The sequence below is a fragment of the Sceloporus undulatus genome, chromosome 2 (genome assembly GCF_019175285.1).
Source record: "Sceloporus undulatus isolate JIND9_A2432 ecotype Alabama chromosome 2, SceUnd_v1.1, whole genome shotgun sequence".
NCBI lineage: Eukaryota > Metazoa > Chordata > Lepidosauria > Squamata > Phrynosomatidae > Sceloporus > Sceloporus undulatus.
In genome coordinates this window covers 313,136,233-313,159,138 of record NC_056523.1, presented here as the reverse complement: position 1 = coordinate 313,159,138, position 22,906 = coordinate 313,136,233, and the positions used below count along the sequence as shown (strand labels likewise).

At 40.5% G+C, this 22,906-nt stretch overlaps 1 long non-coding RNA gene across 2 annotated transcripts; it reads left to right on the top strand.

Annotated features, from left to right (window-relative positions):
* The first annotated feature begins 1,429 nt into the window (after positions 1 to 1,429).
* On the top strand, positions 1,430 to 10,443 carry LOC121923469. 2 transcript variants are annotated; one of them, XR_006102372.1, is made up of 3 exons: positions 1,761 to 1,980; positions 7,609 to 7,780; positions 10,382 to 10,443. It is a non-coding gene; the product is annotated as an uncharacterized LOC121923469 (long non-coding RNA). The 2 variants fall into 2 exon arrangements; XR_006102371.1 differs by lacking the exon at positions 10,382 to 10,443 and having other exon boundaries at positions 1,430 to 1,980; positions 7,609 to 8,118.
* Positions 10,444 to 22,906: the final 12,463 nt, after the last annotated feature.

Below are 22,906 nucleotides of genomic sequence, written 5' to 3'. Positions count from 1 at the left end.
TATTGGTTATTTCCGCCCATGGAGTCTCCATGTCCGTACAAAAGACCATATAAAGTGTATTACCTGCAGAATGCGTAGGCCCCGTGACCAGTTGAGACAGGCCCATGGCTGTCATGGTATCCATGAACTCCTGAGCCGCACCTGATGGAATGTAGTTGGCCGCAAAGGGGATGTTGAGGTCCCCCAGGACCAAAAGCCTGGGGGACTCCAACACTAGCTCCGAGACCAATTGTGTCAGCTCGGCAAGGGAGTCTGTTAGCGCACGGGGTGGCCGATAGACCAACAGAATCCCTAAACTGTCTCTGGCCTTCAGGGACAGGTAAATACACTCGATATAGGAAATTTGTCGAACATGGTTCCTGGATAAGGACAGGGTGTTTTTATGAATCAAGACAACACCCCCCACCACCCAGTGAAGGTCTGGTCCTTCACTGAGTACCCGGCGGGTAAGGCCTGAGCCCACACAGCTTCCCCTTCAGGCCCAAGCCAGGTCTCAGTAATGCAAGCCAGGTCACAGTTGTTATCGTCCAGCAGATCATAGATAATGTGGGTCTTGTTTTTAATGGACCTGGCATTGCACAGGAGCAGAGACAGGGTTTGTGGTACGGTTGGAATGACCCTCAGATCTCTGGTTAGGAGAGGGACTGGTAGGAGAGATAGATATTAAGCATCGATCTCGCTTTCCCCTGTAACGCTGGTCCACTCTCCTATCACAATTTGGCAGGAACAGCCAAAATTAATCCTCTGCCATCCCACTTTTACAACTGCTTTTAAAATATTCTGGTTTCTGTCTCCTCCTTTTCCCCGCTTTCCTCCTTGGTTCTCAGCTTACTTCGGCCTCGTTCTCACTACAAAATAAATAGGGTTTTTTTTTGTTGAATTGATGAAGTAATTTAGCACCAAATAGATGTTCACACTGTTTGAGCCATGATTGAACCTACCCATTTCAATTTAATCCACTTTGCATTCACATTCAGTAATTGATCAATTCAACATGGAGTTGCTTCACAGGGGTGACCGCACCACAGGGAACCAATTCAGATCTGCAACCCATTCACACATGCTCTGAATCGATTCATTGCAAAAGAAACGGAGAATGCCATGAATCCGGAAGGACCAGCTTAAATGGGTTTAGTGCTGGTGGGCTCCTCAACAAACCACACTAGAAATTGGGTGCAAGTGCGAACAAGGCCCATTTAGACCAGTTCAGATTGGTTTGGAAACCGGTTTATTATGTAGTGAGAATGAGGCCTTCAACTGCTGCAAACTGAGTTTGAAGTGCACAAGTAGTTTGTATTCAGTTAACCCAGCAGTAGAAAGACTAGAAGAAGGGGCAGGGTCTTGTCCTTCCTAGTACTTGTTTCGGATTTGTTCTTTTTTCAGGCTTTCCTAAATCATTATATACATTCCAGAATTTCTCTGCTTAAAATAGTAGTTTTGCTGATAGTTGCCCACCTCTTCCTACATAATTACTGATTTCCATTGGATTGTGGGGTGTGCTTTTTTTGTGACCTTATTTTTGACATATCTTTTCAATCCGTGGGGGATTATTTGATGATTCTCCTTTGTTAGTCCTTTCTCTCTCATTTCCTTAGAGTTCTGATTAAAGGGAAAATGTGGAGGTTTCATTGGGAATGGGGGCAGATTGGTTCCTATGTGTAGCCAACAGCTTTCAGTCTTACTGAGGACAGAAAGCCATCCCACACAGATCAATATTTTAATGTGACTTATCAGACTGGCTTGTTTACTTAAAAACTCCAGATCCCATAAAGGCCAAGGGAGACTCAGTTTTGGAAACAGACTCTCTGAAACCCTGTCATAGTACTGTAACTGTACAAGAATGAAAACTTAAAGCTAAGACCATCAGAAGCACAATCTACTGTTTCGCACTTGAGAGAAAAACCAAAGGCAACAGAAATTTAAAGAGCAAATAACTACAAGACAAAAGAAACCAAGAGCATGCTGCAGTTATGTGGGATGGTAAGTGATTTCCATGGGTATGTTTTGCTAAAAAAGAGTAAGAGATAGAAACTGACCAACAGGCAACTTTTCCACTAGATAAGGGCTCTTAATAACAATTGTAGTCACGTCCTCAAGTGTTATTTGAAACAAGTGTCTCTGTGGGCTTTCTGTACATTGTGGTATTAGGATGATTCCAACTCATACTAGGAGTCCATTTATGAGAATAGTGTGCTGCATTAAAGCTGTAAACTCACTCAGGGTTGCAGCTTGTCATTTATTAGCCAGAAAAATCTAAAAATTGTAGGCTGCAGGAGAGAAAGTGGGATTTTGTCTGAATTTTTACTACTGACCTCATCATTCTGGTAACTAGCATATTGCTGGGACAAATTCTGAATATACAATGCATAGGGGGTGTATATAACTGCTAATAATTCCAGTGTATCCTGCAGACAAAACTAATAAGTATTGACGGAATGATGGTGGTGATGAAAATGATGAACATTGTTTGATTTAATTTTTATTGGTGAGGATATTGAATTTATAGAAATGACAACCACTTTTCCAAAATCCTTCCTCTGCATGGCGTGTATGAATGTTCTTTCATATCAAAACTTTCATATCACTTCTTAGCCCTTCTTTAAGCCAGAAATCCACCAAGGAAAAGCCACAGTTATGAAGATGGGGGAAAGGGAAGGCAGGGTTCATTTTCAGCCTGACATCTTCCTGCTTGTATGTCAATCACATCCTCATCTACTAATCATGTATTTCTGCAAGAATGCCAGGCCCAAAGAGCATATAGTCCTGGATGTTTCATTTTCTGCATCCTCCAAAATGATTACTAAACAACAGTTGCACACCCACCAACATTTCACAGATGATAACTAGGACATGTGTGGCCAAATAATATCAGTGTCTCATCAAGATAACAAAAGTTATTAATGAGGAAGAACATACAAGCTAGGAGAAGTTGAGCAGAAGTTGGAACTAATTTTTCACTGTGAACTCTGCTTGCAGCAGTTGAAATAAGTGGAATACAAAGGGGGAAAGTGGAAGGAAGAGAAAGAAAAGGGGTCTTTAAAAGCAATTGGAAAAGTGGTACAACAGAAGATTGATCAGGAATGTCCCTGCTAAATCGGGACAATTGGAGAATATGCAGCTGGCTACTGAATGAAAATGCAAAAGAAAGAAATGAGATCACTTTTGCCCAGGCTCTGGAACATTAAAGATGCATCCTTACCCTCCATCACCACCACCACTCAGTCCTTTAGCATTTTTTATAAGATACCTGGCTTTACTACCATTACAGCAGCAGTATTTCTTTTGTCAAGGTACATGAAGTCTACTGAGAGCTGGTCATCTGGTGGTATTCTTGGAGCTATAATCTAAAATAACTTTTTCAGGCTCTGCCAAAAAATCCATAATAATAATAATAATAATAATAAATTTTTATTTATTGCTTCCTCATAATTTTATGTGCATTTTTTGTTGTTCTTTTGTTGGATTTTTATCCCACTTTCCCCTCCCCAAATTGGAGTTGGATTCAGTGTGGTTCTTTTTCTCTTACTCTTCCATATCAGTAGAACTCTTGACTCACCAATATACATTTCCTTTTCACTGCAGAACCATTCATTTCAACTGTTCTGTGTCTAAATCTGTCCTTCTTGTCCATTTCCTCCTTAAGGGTTTATATATATTAAAAAGTTTGTTTCTCTCTAAATTAGACGGCAAACCCACTGACCATGATTAAATTAGGACTGTCTTTGTACATGTTTGTGCAGTGCCTAGCTGTAGTTGGTTTTGGAGGCATTTCACAGATGATGATGATGATGATGATGCCTGAGTACAATTCTTGTGAATCTATGGTGTGGATGTTTGGGATTCTTCCCCTCCCCACACATGCATCTCCCCTCCAGATGTTAAAAGTGTTTCCTTCTATGGCACATGTTTAACTCTTTATTTGCCATAATATCACCAGGATATAAGCTTTTAATATGCCCAGGAATGAAGATTCAAAAAGGTTCTCAACAGAGCTGGCATCTTAGCCAAGACCTGCTCTGAATATAAGCCATGGACAAGGAAATTTAATGCCTATCTCTTCAGATTTATACTCTCAAACTGTCCCAATTTGGCATGCATAGTCTTTAAAAATGTCCCACTTTCTCCCCCCTACTCCTATTTTCCCCCTTTGCCTTACTTCCTTTGTTGCAAACTTGAGTCCAAAGTGCAAAATATTTTTGTACTCAATTAACACAGTAGGGGGATAAGAGAGACGGGGAAGAATCTTACTCTTCCCTGTTGACTCAGTAAAAGCAAACTGCTGCAGGCCTTCCTAACTTGTCTGTTCTAGATTATTAATAACTGTTGCCATCTTGACCATGCTCTAATGCTGGTTATCCACATGTGTCCTGGTTTTCATCTGTGATATGCTGGAGCACTGAGGTCTGCTTTTGGGAATGGATTTCAGTGGGTAGGATTACCACTGCTCCTTTCCCTCCTCTCTTAAAACTCATTCCTCCACTTTTTGGGCTTGCCACTCCAGAGCTCTGTCCCCTCTATAGCATACTGCTCACTCTGACAGCAGTCTTCTCAAATGTTCTGCCAAAGCTTTCCTTCTGACTTCCCATTCACCCTTCAAAGTGCCTTTCCAAATGTTGTTTATCACTTTGCCAGGCAGGACAAGAAGTGGAACCTCTGTGCCAGACAAAACAGAGCCAAGTGGCATGGAGGCCCTCAGGCCTTTGAGGCCCAGCTGTGCTTGACAATCACCCCAGTCATGGGCTATTAGGGATGCCAGAAGAAGCCACACTTTGGCAGTGCTGCGGTTCTCACAAGCTGCTCAACGCCTTCTGCTGTCTTCCACAGATCTTTATTTCTTCTTCCAGCTAACTAGCTTTCCGGAACGTATGTTGCACAATATTGCAGCAGCAGTATCCCACCGGAGGAAAAGAAGAAGTTTGAAAACTAGGGCTGCTCTTTGAAATGCTTGCGACACCATTGGGCTGTTCACCTGCAGTTGTTTCTTCCTTGCACAACCCGTGTTCCAAATTTTATTTTCTCCCTATTCAAGCACCATCCTTCCTGAGAAACAACCATGTTAGTCTATTGTAGCATAAAAGGGGAAAGGGATGCAGAAGAAATCTAGAAGCACCTACAAGAATGGTTTTTTAAAGCATTGAGCTTTCATGAGATGGCAATTTATTCAGCTACGCAGCATATCTGAGCAAGTGAATTGATATCCAGGCAAGTTCATGCTAAAAATAAATCAGTTAATCTTACAACTGATGCCAGACATTTCCCCCAACATTTCTTTGCATCCTTTTTGTGTATCATCCTTGTAGTTTTAATGGTCACTGAATAGAGGAAACCACCAACTTGTAGGTTTGCGTTGGCTGACTTATCCCATTTCTTTTAAAGAGGGAGATACAGTTAACCAAACAATTATATATGGACAACTGAGGATAGTCCTACCCTATGTTCTGTTAATCCTGCTACTTAATTAACACCATTAAACAGATTTATTTTCTGTCTTTGGCACATTTGACCTCAGAGCAAGCTGGCCAGTACAACATACCCTCCAACTGTCCCAATTTGGCAGGGACAATCTCAAGTCAACCCACTTTTTCCGTTGCTTTTAAAATGTCCCAGTTTTTCTCTCCTCCTTCCACTTTCCTCCTTTGTTCTCAGCTTACTTCAGTTGTTGCAAACTGAGTTCAAAGTGCAAAAGGAATTTACACTTAATTAATTCAGCATAGGGGAGGGGGCAGAATCTTTCCCTGCCCAGTAAGCTCAAGCGAAAGCAAACAGCAGACTTTCTTAGCTTGTGTGTTCTTCCTCAATAATTACTTTTGCCATTTTGACCACACTCTGATGTTGTTCGCCCATATGCATCCTGGCTTTCCTCTGTGAAATTTTGGAAGGCACAGATCAACCTTGAGGTCAAAACTTGACATGATCAAAACAGCTAAGTTTATTATTTACATGTCTTCTCTTTTCATGTTTAAACTGGCTTTGAGAGTCTGATTCTAAAATCAATAGGTGTGTACAGATAAAAGCAGTTTCCCTTTCTTTGTCCTCACATCATACCAGCTCAAGGACAAAAATGTCTGCTGTGAGGAGGCAAGAGAAGGCAAAAGAAGGGAGAAGATTCAGTTATACTCAGTTGTAGATACTTACAAAAGCTAGCATTTCACTTTACACCAGCAGGCAAGTGAATAAACCAATGTGGGCACCTTGACCATGTCTAGCTTAGACCAGTCTGGGCTCTCCCACAGTGATGATGGTTCCCATGTCAATGGGATGGTGAATCCACTCCAAGCTATCCAAAGCACTTAACTTATTTGCGGGGGGGGGGGGGGGGGTAGACACAGCACCTTGGATTAAAGTTTAGATTCAAACCCACAGTGGATTCACTGACAGCTGTTAGCCAACATTCCTGGCCCTGCCACAAGGCAGAATGGGGTAGATTGGTGGCCCTGGGTTAGAACATGGGACGTTGTTTCACCCCACTATTTTGGATCACAAGCTACACTTAGTGTGGCAGTCACCTTAGGCAACAGAGCTCAACTTTAAATGTGGAAGAGCAACATATTGTTACTTAGTATAGTCACCCCCCACCCCAATATCCACAGATTTTTATCCGTGAATTCAGCCATCCACAGCTTGAAAATATTCTGAAGAAATATAAATTCCAAATAGCAAACCTTGATTTTGTCATTTTATACTAGGGATACTGTTTCATTATGCCACTATAATTTTATGAGACTTAAGCATCCACAGATTTTGGTAGCCATGGGGGATCCTAGAACAAAACCCCAGTGGATTCTAAGGGCCCATTGTAGTTGTCTCAGGAATATAACTTTATCATTGTAAAGTTACTCATAACCTTGGCTGTATTTTTTCAGGCTCTGTGTGGAAGCTTAATCTTTTGAACTGGACGTGCTAGGCATTGAACTTGAGTCCTTCCACATGCAACAGGTGTACCACTACTGAACTATGCTTCTTCCTCTAGAGCTTTGACTCTGCCTTTTTACGTTTACACACTGGATTCTCTGTGTGTTAGGTCTGGGCTATGCTTGCAAACCCCTATACATGCAAGCAAACCAGTAGTTGGGTTGTACCCTGAGGCCAATACAAATGATGCTACTCTTTGACCACATAGACCACCATCTTTTTATGCATCTATTCCTGAGAGAAGCCCTCTTCTATTATATTTGTTTCTGAACCGTTACAGCCCGAACCCAGGGTTTTCCTCTCTCCCATTGCCTTGTGCAGGACAGATAATCTGCATAATAAAAGAATATCACCTTTCGCTTCCTCAGCAAGTTTCTCTGTTTTGTTTCTCAAATGTTGAGGAAACATCTCTTTTTAAAATTGTTTTTCTTCATTAACGGAGGAACAAGAAGTGGGCACTTAGTGAAATGAAATGCCAATTCCTAGAGAAAGCTATTCATTTTGCAAATGGCCTACACCTACCATGCCATTTTAACCAGACTGGTTACAGCTTGCTCTTGGTCTTTTTTTTTTCAAAAGGACTTTTGAAATGAAAGTGAAAAGCAATAGGAGGGGTGGATGGGGGGGGGGGCAACTTAACAATGATTTACTTATCTCCAGTCTCTTGAATTAATTTCTTTTTCCTATTTGCAACAGTGTGCCTCAAGACCAGTGACTGACTCTTCTGAGAGATCCATTCAGACCAAACGAGAAAGACAAGATGAATCTCTCAATACATTTTAAATTTATATGTTGGATACAGATTGGCATTAGTGCATTCAAATAAGCAAAACTCTCCTGATTTATTCTTCTCTGGCTCCTCTTGAAGGTAATCTTTGCATAAAAAGTGATATTTGCACCCATTATTTTTTATGCCACTCAGTAATATACAATATTGGGAAATTTACCTCAAATTGATTAGACTGGTCTTGCTGCTATTGATTATGGTTCAAATGAAACAACATTTTCAGTGATAGCACTGCAATCCTTTCAATAAAATTCACACCAGTTCCCATGTAATACATACAAAAACCAGTAATCGTCTGAGAAATGATGAAGATGGCCAAAATTGTTCAAGATATCAGGTTGAATGTCAGGTTTGGTCAAAATTGTTTAATAAATATTCATTCTTGTTTAATTGTTTAATAAATATTCATTCTTGTTTAATTGTTTAACAAATATTCATCACCATCATCATGTTTGTTCAGGAGGTACCTGAAAGAGTTGATGGATTGTATTCAAAACTACAACAACCTTGAATTTGGTTTCATTTGAAAACAGACCAGGTTTTGTGCCTGTGATTATTAGTGTGTGGATTCATATAACATGATAGGCATGCAGACTGACAGATACTTTATATTATAATTTTGGCTCCACTTTCTTCCTATTCCAAACATGGTGGCAAAAGAATTAACACTATGCTCCATCAAAATTCTGTATTTGTCAGGTATATAAGTATAACCCTAAGGATCTGTTGGGCCAACTGAGTATTTACAGTGTATAGAAAAGCAAAACTAACAACCCATTGTTTATCACAGGCTACGAAACAACTGAGAAAGTGAATGTATACAGGCCTAAGTGCCCACTTTAATATAAATAAATAAATAAATAAATAAAATCTTTATTTATATTTCCCACCTCTCCCCATGGATCGAGGCAGGAGTACAACACATAAACTCAGCAGTACAACAAACACAAATCATCTAAAGTTACATCAATTAATGAACAAGACAAATTCATAAAATTAATACAGTCCATACCTATATAAAATTAGTGGAAGATAGGATATTACCGAGGTTACATTATGGTGGCTCAAATGGATAAGCCCACCAGAAGAGATCTGTCTTAAGTGCTTTCTTAAAAGCATCTAGGGTGTTGATGCAACGGATTTCCTCTGGCAGGTTGTTCCAAAGTCTGGGGGCAGCAGCAGTAAATGTCCTGTCATAGGTTGATTTCAGTTGGATTTTTGGGTACTCTAGTAATATCTTTCCAGATGTTCTGAGTGTGCGGGGCGGACTGTGTAGAGAGAGTAACTTGGGCCTGAGCCATGTAGGGCTTTAAAGGTAATAACAACACTTTGTATTGGGCCCAGAAGCTGATCAGTAGCCAGTGTAAAGATTTTAATATCTGTGTGATATGTTCTGATCTAGATGTTTTAGTGATCAGTCTGGCTGCAGCATTTTGAATCAACTGAAGCTTCCAGGTTTGGTACAAGGGTAGCCCCATGTAGAGCGCATTACAGAAATCTAAATTAGAAGTTACTAGTGCATGTGCCACTGTTTCAAGGTCCTCTTGGGCCAGGTAGGGATGCAGCTGGCATATCAATTGAAGTCGGTGCCAAGCACTCCTTTGATTCTACTATGTTACACAAAACCATTATAGATACCATAAGAACTGTCAGTGGTTCCATTGTTCTATGTTTATTCTGTTGTGGTGATATAATAAGCCATAGCATTTGTTTCACATCACTTTCTATACAAAATGGAACCAAAACATTAATTTTCTGAAAAAGAAGTCAATTGAAATTTGTCATTTGGCCATGATCTTACACCAACACGACTAGAATGTTAGTCTAAATATGAGCAGGGTTTATCAAAATGAGTTCATAATTTTTGATTCTGGCACATGGACCTGTGCTAGGATGAGCCATATACCACCTCCCTGGACTCACTGTCCAGCCTCTAAAGCCCTGCTCTCACCCCACAGCCACTCCATGCCTCTTGGATGAGCAGCAAAACTGGAGAAGTGTATGACTATGTCCATGTAGTCAGACACGGAGTGATTACATTATCCACTCAAGTCTGCTGGGGTCCTCCAGAGCTCTCACTGCTGATGCAGTCATTTCACATCTGGCTACAGAGACATAGCCAGATGCTCCCCATGAGGTACAAAATGGACAAAGGGCCTCAAAGGAGGGGTACTGTGGAAGGAGGAAGGCATAAGAGAAACCACAGGTGAAAGAGACACCTACACACCCATATGACATTAACAAGTAGTTAGTGACTTTCCCGTGTTAAGTTTCCTTTCACATATGGTTATACTTATTTGGCTATGATATAACATCCATGTCCAGTTGAAGGCTGGGGAAGCAGAGTATGCAGATATCATGGTGCAATGTACATAAAAACACAGAGATGTTTGTTTCTCATTACAATTGTGCATTTCTTATTTGTTTGCACATTCAGTTGTAAAGAGTTGTAATTCACATAATTGTCACTCTGAGAGTGCAAAGTTAAACTCCTTGATGTGGGATCTCTGATGTCAAAATCTGAAACATTTTAGTTCAAGAGGTACCCAAGGTAGCTAATAGACTAAGTTTAAAACCTTACTGCAGTCTTCATTTTGGTCCTGTTATAGAACACACCAATTCCAATCACTGTGATGAAGAATGTGGATTAGTAGAGCATAACAGACATTTTTTCTTATACAGGTTGATTCTCCATTATCCAGTATTCCAAAATCCAAAATACTCCAAGTACTTCAGAAACCGAAACCTTTTTTCATGGGTGGCTGAGATAATGACACCTTTGCTTTCTGATGGTTCAATGTACACAAACTTTGTTTCATACACAAAAAAAATATTGTTTAAAGTTTCCTTCAGGCTATGTGTATAAAGTATATCTCACAAAACTACATATCCCAGAATTGCATTGCATTGAGCTACAGTAGTTAAAGTGGTGTCAAACTGCATTAATTCTGCAGTGTAGATGCAGTCTAAGAGAGAATGACTGGTCAAAGGTGATTCAGTGAATTCTGTGGCTCAGTTGCCATGTGAGTCTGGCTGAAGAATCACTGTGGGTATTTGGTCAACCATGAGTTGAAAGTACTAGATAACTTGTTCTCTGGATTTGTAGACAATTACTCTGAGTATTCGGCAGGGGTGGGAAATTGCACAATAGCAGGGACAGTTTTCTCACCTAAACCCCACCATGGTCATTCCAGCATGCCACTTCAAGTTGCCATTTTTGTTGGGGGGTGGATGGGTGGCATTTCTGGCGATGTGCGACAAAGTGCCATATCTGGATGTGGTTAGGGAAATCCTGGGAAATCACTAACAATGAGCCCATTTTTTAAAAAAGAGGAATTCAGGTGTTTTTTTTTAACTGCTAGGGAGATCCAGAGGCCACAAAATGTGGTCCACACTGCATGTGGCCCATAAAGCATATTTTCTCCACCCCTCAACAGCCATCATTCCTACTATATTTTCTTCTTTAATTCCAAGTATCTGGTTCTTTCTCTGTATTTTTTTTCCAGGTATCCACGGTTGTACTTCTATAAATCGAGATTTGCCAGCCTCCCTCAGGGCTCCTTTTTCCTGCTGGAGCTGTGGAGTGTGACAATGGTGTTTGTATCCAATCTGTCAAACACCATTATCACACTAAATAGCTACTGCTAGATAAGCTGTCAGGTTTGGGGAGAGCAGAAGAGGAAGCGACTACTTAGAGTAATATCCTTTTCTGTCAAAGCTGGAGGAATACAACAGTGGTGTGTCAAGACAGCTCCTTGATTTTATGGTGCCCAGAGCCAGTTTGTTTCATCTAAAAAAATATTTAAAATATTGTATAAAGTTGCATTTGGGCTATGTGTATAAGGTATATCTCACAAAACTATAAACCGCAAAATTGTATAGCATCGCACAACTGCTCTGCTTATTCAGCAGGGTTGGGAAACTGCACAAGGACTATGACAGTTTTCAACTCTAAACCCCACCATGATCATTCCAACATACCTCTTCAAATTGCCATTTTTGGTATATTTGTTTGGGGGGTGGTGGTATGGTTCCTTCTAAATACAGAACTGAAAATACCACTAACCTATTGAAAATGGAAAGGGCCTACTGCTTAGCATTGGCAACTGCAGCTGCTCTTTAGTTCAAGCTCTCCTTCTGTTTCTGAACTCAGTAACTGCACCTTATTGAAGGTGGAAAGTTACTGAAGGTGAAATTTACAGGGTGTCCCCACCCATTGCATCAAATCAACAATTCATAGGGTTTGCACACACACATGCGCACACACATGCACACACACAGCCTCACACTTTTGAGTTGGTGGGTGAGACTGTTGACTGTTAAACAATGAGTAAGCCTAAAGTTGTGTACCTGTGGTACAAATGGTTGTGGTAGAACTGTGAGGCTCATTTTTATGCTGTGCTAAACTTGTATAGAAGCTAAGCCTCAAAGTTTTTCCTCTCTTTATCAACAAGTTAATAGTTACTGCTATTTTAGTTTGGAATAGGAGGTTTTTTTGTTTTCCCTGTATTGACTTTTGATTAATAAGCTTTAGGATGGAGGCATAATTCCATTTTTGGCTCTCAGCTCTGTGCCACTCAGCTGTGTATACATTCATCATTTAGCCAAGTGCTGAGCAAAATTACTGCCAACTTGTCACAGTTTCTCAGTTTTGGCAGGAAAGCAACAAATATCCATTTCCATAATTGCCATATAAATGTTCTATAGGTGTATATTTACCTCATTAAAGTCAATGGAGAGAATGTGTGGTGGGGTGTACACATGAATACACATGCCCTCAAATGTTATATAACAGAGGAAAAAAGGCAGAGGGGTTATTCCTCTTTCCCTGTAAAGTGTCCAGTCCCTCCCTATTATTTGATCTCCAATGAAAAAATAAACCAAATAATAGGAGTATTTCAGACATACAGTAAAACAAAAACAAAAAAACTATCCCAGGTTTACAAATGAATATGCTGTCAAGGAGTGTTATCAATCTAGGCACTGTGACTAATGTACCAGTACGATAAATGCAGTCAGAATTTTGTTGGGGCATTAGACTGGTATAATTCTCCAGGACAGAGGGCTGCATTTGTTTTCTTTTATTGTGTGTCTTCAAATCATTTACAACTAATGATGATGCTAAGGCAAACCTACTATGGGGTTTTCTTGGCAAGATTTATTCAGATGAGGTTTGCTATTGCCTTCCTCTGAGGCTGAGAGCATGTGATTTGCCCAGAGTAATCCAGTGGGTTTCATGGCTGATCTGGCAATCTAATCCTGGTCTCCAGAATCCTAGTCCAACACTCAAACCACCATACTATGCTGACTCTGAGAGGCTGGCCCCCTCCAAAAAAAACCCCAAAACAAAACAAATGACTCCATATGCTCTTTGCCCTTTCAGCAGCTCCCCTGGGACCTCTGGGCTCTGGAGATGCCTTTTCATTGGCAGTAAGGAAGAACCTTATTACATTATGGTAACTGTATCAATACTGTTTCAGACATTTCAAGTCTTATAGCATGAGAAAAAAAAGCTGAAGAGGAACCAAAGAGTAGCAGATTTCTCCATGCCTCTCTGCCTACAGCCGTAGCACTTCTTTCTATTCTCTTCTTGAGGGAGACAGTTGTAAAAGCATGCCTTTTGTTGCACTGGAAAAATCGGTTCAACAAAAGTAATGCTTTTATGACTGATTCCTTCTGGAAGAGAAGTGCAATGGCAGCATGCAGAGAGGCATGGAGAAAGCTGCTACTCTCCCACTCTCTCTCAGCTTTCTTTTCTCATGTGATAAGGCTTGAAGAGTCTGAAACAGTATTGATGAAGTTACTCTAATGTAAAGAAGTGATCAGTGTTTACTTTGTCCTTGTGTTCCTACCTTTGTCACTTTATCCACAAGAGTAAGATACTAAATTATTTTCAACCAGCCACTGATGGATAAAACTGTTGACCAGAAGCCTGTATCACAGTTATGAATGTGTAACCTGGAATTATGTGCTTGTAACTATTACGTATTCATGGCCCTTATGTAGCCCTAGTTTAGCAGCTATGTAGGGACTATGAAAGTCCCCCAATCTCTATGTACTAGGAAGCAGTCACTGTGATCAATAGGCTCCACTGCCCTGTAGATGAAGAAACTGTTGGCTGCCGTTCCCATCCCTTCTTTTGCGAATGATCTCTAACATGAAGGGGAATTACGATAGTGTCTCTGTTTCTGCATGTCACAAAGGGGATTGTTCCTTGGATGGAGTGGAAGCAGCAGCCAACTGCTTCCTGATAAACAGAGGAACAGATTTCCAGTCAATCGCAGCGCTGTCATGCTAGGATTCAGTGCAAAACAGTGCTTACATTTACATAAATACCATACAGGATTTGGAGTGTCTTCCCCCACCAAGCTCTGCCTGACTTCTTGTATCAAGAGATTGGGGAAATTACATTTTTGGACTACAAATTCACAAAATCTCATAATTAAGAAAGCAACTTTCCCAAGTTCTGTGTTACGCAGATCTTGTTTTATTTTGTACCGGAAATGCAAAATAATAATAAAATAAAATAAATAAAAGTTTTATTTTTATACCGCCCTTCTTCAATCAAGGCGGTGTACAACAAGGTCAGCAATACAATATACATCCATACAAATACAGTATTAAAACCATGTCACAATACGACCTAACATAGTAAAAAATGTATTACAGGCCTCGTGCCAGTCTAATACTGGCAGAGGGAAGGGGGGAGGAGAGTACATATTCAGGGGGAAGGATTCAGGGGTAGGCTTGTTTGAATAAATAAGTTTTCAACCCCTTCTTAAATTGGGGTAGGGAGGTGGTTGCGTGGAGCTCCATTGGCAGCGAGTTCCAGAGGCTGGGGGCCAACCACCATTAATTGTGGGCAATTGGCAGTTGTGTCACCATCATCCCCTCCTCCTGTGCATAACTGTGTGTTTGTTACATGGGCATCTACTCAGGTCTTTCCCATAATGACATTTTCACATTGCCAATGCTTTTTCTCTTTATGAAATAAAATAGCTCTGGTCCTGAGCCCAGGATAAAAATCAGCATTGCCAGGAATGCCATCTGTCCTCATTTTGCCTTAGCTACACTTAGTTAGACCTGAAACCCTCTATATTTCCTCATGGTAGGAGGATATCTATAAATGGCAAAGGCTTGGTATCAGAATTTCAGAGTGTTATTACTTGCAGGACCATGGCAAAGAATTGTGTGATATGCACTCCATGAAAATAGCAATGCTTGTGGAGATTTGTATCTAAAATAGGATGTGCAGAATATTCTTCATCTTTATCTCAGAAGAAGGACTGGCAGTTACCTGAAAACAACTTTTGGGGCCCTTTTACACTGCACAAATATGGTTCCACTTTAATGGCTACATTCTGAGGTTTTTAGTTTGGTAAAATACTGGAGTGCCTTGGCTAAGAATTGTGACTGCTCCTCCCTAAACTACCAATCCCATAATTTCATAGGATGGAACTATGGCAGTTAGAGTGGAATCATAGCACTATAATTGTATAGTGTGACAGTAACTCTGGTCATAGGAGGCTGATTCGAGATATTCAACCAAAAAAGGGACTTAAGTCTGGGTAACATTTTTTAACTTCTTTCTCAAGAGTACATCTCACCTTTTTGTTGTGTGCCTTCAAGTCATTTATGACTTATGATGATCCTAAGGTATACCCATCACAGGTTTTCTTGTTTCACGAGAGTCCTTCAGAGGGGTGTTTGCCTTTGTCTCCCTCTGAGCTTGAGAGAGTGACTTGCCTAAGGATTTCATACCCAGACATTCAAACCTTGGTCTCCAGAATCACAGTCCAATGATCAAACCACAGCACCACATTGGATCTCCCTCTTACCATTGTGCAATTTGTTTACTTATAAAACATCCACTTCCAGCTTGACGAAAGGCACCTGAAGAGTACATGATTTATTTGGGAGGCATTAGGGTTTCCAAAAGCATATCACGAGCATCAATTGTCATGCAAGGTGTCACTCACAAGAAGTGTTCCCTCAATATCCAGTCCTCATGTGGAAATAGCTGTTTTATGGGTAAAAATTTAATTTCCCCCCTTACCATAAGCAAATGGGATTCTGTAGCCCCAATATGCTAGAGGGAGATAATGCATTGCCTCACCTGTGTCTATTGCTCATTACTGATTTGAATCTTGAAATACTCAACAGGGAAGAAATCCAATTGACTTAAATCAAGTTTCTGACTTTCAAATCCACATATTTCCTAAGCGAGCATGAATGCTTATTGGTTGCTATAACAAAGATGTCTATTTGTAGTTAAAGACAGACCATATAGGTACTCAAGGAAAATCATTCCAAACACCTAACCCCATTCCATTTATACTACAGATACATTAAGAGCCTTATACCATTATTAAAGAAACTCAGGAGGCAAATTCTTTTCTCCATCTGCATGACATCATTCTCTTTTGTTCTCTTATCATTGTAAAACCATGGGAGAGGGTCGTAAGAGAGTCCCATTTGCTAAATTGAAATAATCCATTTGGCAAAAATGATGCTGTTACAATGCCGTCCCATGCTTTTACAACCTGAAGAGAACAAGTCATGCAGAGGAAGTAAAAAAAAAAGACCCATCTTTTAGTTTGCCTCCTGAGTTTGTTTAATAATATGATAAGGCTCTCAATCATACACTAACAGTACACCCAAAAGTCACCAGATCCCATCTGATCTTGGAAGCTAAGCAGTCAGTTCTGGTACTTGGATGGGAGATCACCAATAGATACCAGGTGCTGTAGGCTAAATTTCAAAGGAAGGAACTGGGAAAACTACCTCTGAATATTCCTTGCCTAAGACCTGTCTTTTCATTTGCCTCCTGACTGTGCATGTCTTCAAATGCAGGTGATTTGAAAACATGCACAGTCCTGTAATGTTTATTCAAAGATAAGTAGAGGAAGTATCACTATACCATCCTAAATGTGCCCAATCTCAGTTTATTTTGGACTAAACTGGTTATTTCCCAATTGTGATACCTCAAGAAAATATGAAGGATCTTCAGTTAGGGAGATGAAAGAATCCTGCCTGAAACCTTGGAATGTTGCTGCCAACCAGAGTTGACAATACTACCCTGAACCCAGTAGAATGACATCTTCTTACATTTCTAAATAAGATAAGTAGAGGAGTAAGCTCTAATAATTTCAGTGGAACTCACTCCTAGGTAAGTATGTTGAAGGACTGTACTATAAACAAGATCAGTGATTAGATGGTTTACATGCCCCAAACTTTCCGGGAGAAAGGATTTATTATTATAGGCAAGAGCAACAAATCAAATGTTATGTAAAGGAAAGCATTTGCAGTTTGGTTGGCATATTCAGAATTCGTCATGATTTGTACAATAAACACCATTGCATTGCCTTAAAAGTGTCATATTCATCCTGCTTTCCTCAAGAATCATAGACGCTTGCACACTGATTCATTTTTATACACCAAAATGGTGGGCGATTTGTGGCCCTCAAGACATCATCTGATTACAGTGCCCATCAGTCCTAGCCAGAACAGCCAATAGTGAAGAATTATGGGAACTGCAGTCCAGCAACATCTGATCTGATGAGCCAAAGTGCTTTAGTGGTTTCAGCATTACACTACAATCCTGGAGATCAAGGTTTGATTCCCTGCTCACCCATGGAAACCCAATGGGTGACCGTGGGCAAGTCACACATTCTCAGCCCCAGAAAACCCCATAATAGGGTCACCTGTGTGACCCATGGTGAACCTTAGGATCACCATGAGTCAGAAAGGATTTGAAACCACACAACAACAACAACAACAACAGGAGACCAAAAGTTTGAAAGTCACCTAAGGTTGAAATCCTCATTTCAACTATTGTTTTAAACCAAGTTATATCTCTGAGTGACAATTGTTGTAACTGAAATTTTAGAACAATCTTTAAAACATGATGTAAATGTTTAAAACATCTGTGGTTTTCTTCTTAACCTGTGCTGGTATCCTATTTAGTAGTTATGAGGTTGCAAACCAGATTTATGATCTTGTAACTTTTGAGATTTTTGTTTACATATGTTAACAGTCAAATGTGATCCTCTGCCAAAAAACCTACCTTTCCAGCTAGAGAGCCCTGCAGATTGAAGCAACAGGAAATTGTGTCTGGAGCGCTTTCCTGGTCACAGTGTGTCTTCAGAGAAGCAGCTGTGTCAGAATCTCAAGGGGTCTCTCCAGCTCCTTGTTCCAATATACCCCACAACCAGAAAAGTGTTGCAGACATCATTTCCCAGTGTCAAAATAAGCACCACCTCAGAAATCATTTTGTTGGGGTGCTGCCTGCCTAGGAAATGTAGGTTTGGGGTATTTGTGCCATCAACAGATGTCCCATTGATGACAGAGCTCTATCATGGCAACTACATTTGATGATGTGGAGTCTCAGCATTGATGTTTAAACCACCTGTCCTTGGCCACATGCTCAGAGGCACACTTTACATATTTTATAGGCTCAAAGTGAGCCCAAGGGTGCATCTACATTGTAGGAATAAGGCAGTTTGATACCCACAACTCTGTTTCCTATAGAATCCTGGAATTTGTAGTTTCACAAGGTCTTTTGCCTTTTCTGTCAAAGAGTGCTGGAGCCTCACAAAACTACATATTCCAGGATTCTGTAGGATGGAGCCATGGCAGCTAAAATGGTGCCAAACTATATTATTTCTACAATGTAAATACATGCAGTGGTGTCCCTGAGGGGTGCAGCCTGCACTGGGTGAGTCCTCAGAGGAGGGGAAACACCCAGTTGGGCCCTCCTCTCCATTCAGAGCATATGCACCTTCCCAGGTGACAGCCTCTGCACTGGGTGACACCCCAAGCTTTGAAAACATATTGTGTCCAGGAGCCTGTGGGACACGTCTCCCAGCCACCAGTCACCATGAAAGAATCTACAGCTCCTGCTACTATACACAAAACATTTTTTATTGAAACCTACAGTAATTACTCTCCATTCAGCAGTAACAAGCAGGTAAGCAATAACATTCACCAAACAAGCACATATTCTCCTACCATCATCTCTAAGTCTCTAATCACAATAAATCACCCACACCCCCAATATTGTATGAATAGGGAAGAAATATCAAAAGCTCAAATCACCATAACTGCAGATAATTTAGGGTGTGTTTTTCAAAGGCCTTTGGATGAAAAGCAAATGGGAGGAATATCAAGGCCGTGCTAAACCAGTAATACTTTAAAGCTTACAGAATCAGTTGAAAAGCAAAGAATGGAATTATTGAGTAGGCTAGCAAAGCTTTCCACATTTATATTGCTGGATGTGTGGGTGGGTCTCCAAACTCAAATGTAAGTCCCCAGTCCCCCACCCAGAACCTTTACTGCACCATTATCATTATTATCATTCAAAATTAACATAGTAAATTTGACAAAGCTATCTGATTGAAGATTTGATGAGGCATTTCATTGTTTATCCTTCCAACTATTTAATTTAAACTGTCGTTGGCATTCTGTTAGTCAATTACAGTGGTGAAAGTTGGACTTTGTTATTGTGTGCCTTTGTGTCCAATTTAGGATGACGCTAAGATGAACCTACCATAGGATTTTCATGGTAAGAATTGTTCAGAGGGGGGTTTGCCTTTGTAGCAACTGTGGCTGAGAGAGTGTGACTTGCCAATGGTCATCCAAAGGTCATCCAGTTTTCATGACTGAGCTGAAATTCAGACCCTGGTCTCTAGAGGCTCAAATCACTACACCACACTGGATTATTGAGTAGCCTGAAAATCCTTTGGAATCATACAGTGACCAAACTCACCTTATAAGCTACATATGTTGTTGCAATAAAACGGATCTCTTCTGGCAGGCATTCCCAAATTGACCTCCTCGGAATGTTCACTCTCCAGTTGGGAACTGTCATTTTTAATGGTATTTTAAGGTGAGAGGGAGATAGGGAATTGGATTTTATATGTTTTGCTATGTTTTTTACTTATGGCTTGTTGTGTTTATTTTTATTGTTCTCATGTTTGTTGTTACCTGTCTCGATCCAATACAGGGATAGGCGGGATACAAATTTATTATTATTATTATTATTATTATTATTATTATTATTATTATTAGGGTGTTGGGAGAGGGAATAATCAAGGACGCACCCGGCTATATTCTTGTACATGCTGCAAAATGTTATCTGCAGAGAGCTTACAAGAGCCCTCTCTCCAGATGACTGTTGTAGCATATCCAGTTACAAGAAAATAACTAGACATGTGTTGGGGAGATTGCACTACTTACAAAACAATTTTTGGGGGGTAACATCGGGAGATATAGCTACAGAAACATAGCTACATGATGCATGTTCGTCTCCCAATGCATAACCTGGGTCTGTATTTATGAACTTTATATGGAGACCTTCACTGTTTTTCAGTTTTAAAGTTGTAATTGTAATCATACGAGTCCTGTTCTTGCAGCAATTGCTTCGGTAAAAAATAATAATAAAAAAATACAGAAAACATACCAGTTTCAGAGCAACCATTATTGCAATGGGGCTGCTTCTGCCATTGCACTCTCTTACTCATTCCTCCTTCTCTGCCTCCTTGCCCTATCCAGCATGCCTTTCAGGTTTTTAAATTTTTCAGTTTTTCACGCAGTTGCAGAGTTCTGCTAAGGCAATATAAGTTACTAAAAAGAAAAGAAAAGGGAGAAGGAAAACAGTCTGCTTGGGAATAGCAAGAGACAGGAGGGATGGGGGGAAAAGGAAGACCCTGACACTATGGACTTTATCACACGGGATGCTTACCATGAAGAAATCGTAAGAAATAGTGAAAGAAGCATGATCGGGGTTCACCACCACCACCGTGCCTCTCCCGTCAGTAAAATTGTCATGGAGAAATAGGAGCTCGCTTCTCCCGTCAGTAAATCATCATGGAATCACCATTTGGCAATAACGGAAGATCCCATTATTACTAAATGCCAGCTCCAAGAATGCTTGACTCATGGGAAAAGTGAGCCCCGACGCCTCCATGATGATTTTACTGAGAAAATCCCAAACACGCTTCTTTCATGATCTCTGATGATTTCATGGCAATTTACTCATGGTAAGACTCCCATGTGATAAAGTCCTACATGACTGCCAATATTGCAACTGCCCCAGCAGCGACGTTTCACACTTGAGGACAAGTGTCATTGGGAAGTCATTAACAGATTTCCTATATCAATGAAAAGGTAAACCCTAACCTCACTTTGGATCAGAGGGTCAGAGGCATCATTGTATGATAAGTATTGCAAAATGTACCTTTTGCCAGTTGTAATCTCAGTTTAAAAACTGTGTGGTAATCTCTTTGAAGGTGGCTTAAATTCAGAAGACTTGAATTTGTATTATAAAGCATACATTTTAGACTCATCTAAACTATCAAATGGTTCATTCAAATATTCCTCCTTGGCAATTTTGGAATCAATTTGTTTGGCATTCCTGTTTTAACTGGGCTATTTTAGGCTTCATCCATGAGGACATATACTCATAACACCAGATAATGCAGAAATATTTCACCAACAGGATTCTATCTAGGCTAGCATTGATCCATGTGGCATTGCAGAGATAAATATCCCTCTCTCTTGTATTTTGTTAGTGTGTATGTGTGTGAATCTGGTAGCTATTATACACACTCTTAAAAAGGTAAACAAACTTGTTGAACTTTTTAAATGTGCTGCTGCTGAATTCTTCCAGCATCCACACAACTGTAAACATCTCTTGAATGTAAAAGAAGAGTGGAGTTGCAGGGAGGGGGGCATTCCCTTCCAGAAATGTCAGCAGGACTCTATTAAGAAATTCCTGACAGTGTTTCCCTTTGAAAAAAGCAACAAATGGACATAACATTCATTTTCTTTTGCTAATTACTTCTCAAAATGGTTATTATTATAACAGAACCATTGGTTCCTGGTAGCCAAATATAATAGAATCATAGAATCATAGAATTGGAAGAGGCCACAAGGGCCATCCAGTCCAACCCCCTGCCATGCAGGAAATCTAGCCTCTGTTTGAAGACCTCCAAGGAAGGAGACTCCAATACACTCTGAGGGAATGTGTTCCACTGTCAAACCGCCCTTACTGTCAGGAAGTTCTTCCCAATGTTGAGGTGGAATCTCTTTTCTTGTAGCTTGCATCCATTGTTCCGGGTCCTGTTCTCTGGAGCAGCAGAAAACAAGTTAGCTCCCTCCTCAATATGACATCCCTTCAAGTATTTAAACAGGGCTATCATATCACCTCTTAACCTTCTCTTTTCCATGCTAAAATTCCCAGCTCCCTAAGTCGTTGAATGGACAGCAAATGGGATGAACACAGTTTCCAAATGGGAACAGTTTAATTTGTGTGTGTGTGTGTGTGTGTGTGTGTGTGTCTTCCCTTGAGAATGGAAGATGTGCATTGAAGCAACAATTTAGGCAAAAATCCTGTTTGTGTTCTTAAGCATATATATCTGTGTTCCTCTGTGAACAGAGTGGGACATTTTTGTCCCGAGTAGCACATCTGCATCAGTTCAAGGTTGTAAAAGCAGACTTATATATGTGATGCCACTGCACATGTGCCCCTGGATGACATAGGTCCATAATTTGGGTAAACTGGACTAAGCTTTGAACTTGGAGCCCCAGCTTTCTGTGGTGACAAGAAGTGCTTTTGCACATTTAAAGCTTGTGTGCCAACTGCAACCATTCCTTGAGATCAGGCCACAGTGGTACATGCCTTAGTTACATCCCATCTGTTTGTGGTAGAGAATTTCATGGATCAGGGAAGAATCTAGCTATGTTCTCCATAGCTAGATACAGACTGAGGACATAATCTTCTGAGGCCTCCAGAGGCCTCAGCAAAGATGTTATCTGCAGGGATGTCCCAAGAGACTGCAGAGGTCCCTGTCACAGCATGTCCAGCTAAAGAAAAATAGCTGGGCATATTATTGCTGACCCCCTTGCTCTCTGACAACCTAGAAATTGTCATTTTGGGAGGGGTCTGTACAAGGTGGGTCTGGGGTGGTGGTGGCATTGGAAGGTATATCTATAATACATCTCCTGATAATGTATCTCAGACGGTGTTAGATCTCCCCCCCCCCCCCCCATCATGAATATACTTTGGCCATCCACATATTATAAAGTACACATGGTATCGCGTGCACTGTGCACTTGATTTGGCTAAAATACCCTGTAAGAGTTACAAGGTTCAGAGGGTTCATGTGAGGTACATTTCTTCTAACAACAAGTCATGGGGAATGCACA